The sequence below is a fragment of the Podarcis pityusensis genome (assembly GCF_964106645.2).
Source record: "Podarcis pityusensis genome assembly, chromosome: 14".
In the NCBI taxonomy this organism is placed as follows: Eukaryota; Metazoa; Chordata; class Lepidosauria; order Squamata; family Lacertidae; genus Podarcis; species Podarcis pityusensis.
In genome coordinates, this window is record NC_138039.1 from 2,106,638 (window position 1) to 2,107,915 (window position 1,278).

Sequence of the window (1,278 nt, forward strand, 5' to 3'; positions counted from 1 at the left end):
TTAGAGACCCATGGAGCAGACTGCTCTGTGCCCAGCGCAGCCTATTGCTTGTGAACCTGTTGCCAGAGGCAGGTGCCTCATTCTGTCTAATGATAGGGCTGGCCATGTTGAGGGATTGACGCCGGACGCCCATTCTCCTTCAGAGCTAAGGCACCTCGCCATCCTTCCATTTTTCTGTGGGGCTATGAGACCCGCTCTATGGGGCGGGTCACTCTGCCTTTTGGGGGTCATCCTTTTCAACTCAGAAGGGAGAGGTGGGGGTCCCCAACTACACCAAGGCCCTGAAGACATTATAGTTGCTCCAACACCCCTTGAACAGGTGAATCAGGGAGAGCAAAGGTGCGGCCCTCATACCTGGCAGGGGGTTCAGAATGTTGGGAGTCCAGTGACAGCTGTACGGCTGCAGACTCAACTTCCCCTTGATGTAACGAGAGGGATTTCATTCTAAGATAGACAGTTGTGTAACAAGCCCATAGGAGGCCAACAGCTACCAGAAACCTACACAGAGCCTTTGCTACATCCTGTTTTGAGGTTAGGCAATTCATAGAATCGTAGAATTGTAAGGAAACCCCAAAGGTCATCCAGTCCAACCCCACGGCGATGCACCAGGAATACCTATGGCTACACATGAGTAGATACAGGCAAGGGCGCATTCACAACCTTCCCCCCTTGCAGTGGGGAGAAGCCAGACAGGGGCAAAGATGAAGCAAAGACCCTTCCATTTACTCAAAGTAAGCCCATCCCCTACACCAACCCAAGAAATCTGCAAGGCTCTCCTTGCGAATCGGGTGGAAGAGAAGCACTGTGAGGTTGCTGGGAATTTGCCATTTCTTCCTCGGCTGTATTTTGGAATTTATTAAGGTATCGGTCCCGAAAACATGGGAGGCAGATGGCCTAAGAGCACCCCAAATAAATAAAAGGTGACGTTTCTGTTTGGGTGGTCACAAGAAAACAAAACGTTTACCCGAGACTGGAACGCACAGGGAACAAAACCCCATACATTTTAAGGCCTCGACACAGCCAGAAGACCCCTTGGTTTGCAAAATCGGTCATGGGAGTACAGTGGTACCTCGGGTTAAGTACTTAATTCGTTCCGGAGGTCCGTACTTAACCTGAAAGTGTTCTTAACCTGAAGCACCACTTTAGCTAATGGGGCCTCCTGCTGCTGCTGCACCGCTGGACCACGATTTCTGTTCTCATCCTGAAGCAAAGTTCTTAACTGAGGTACTATTTCTGGGTTGGCAGAGTCTGTAACCTGAAGTGTATGTAACCCGGGGT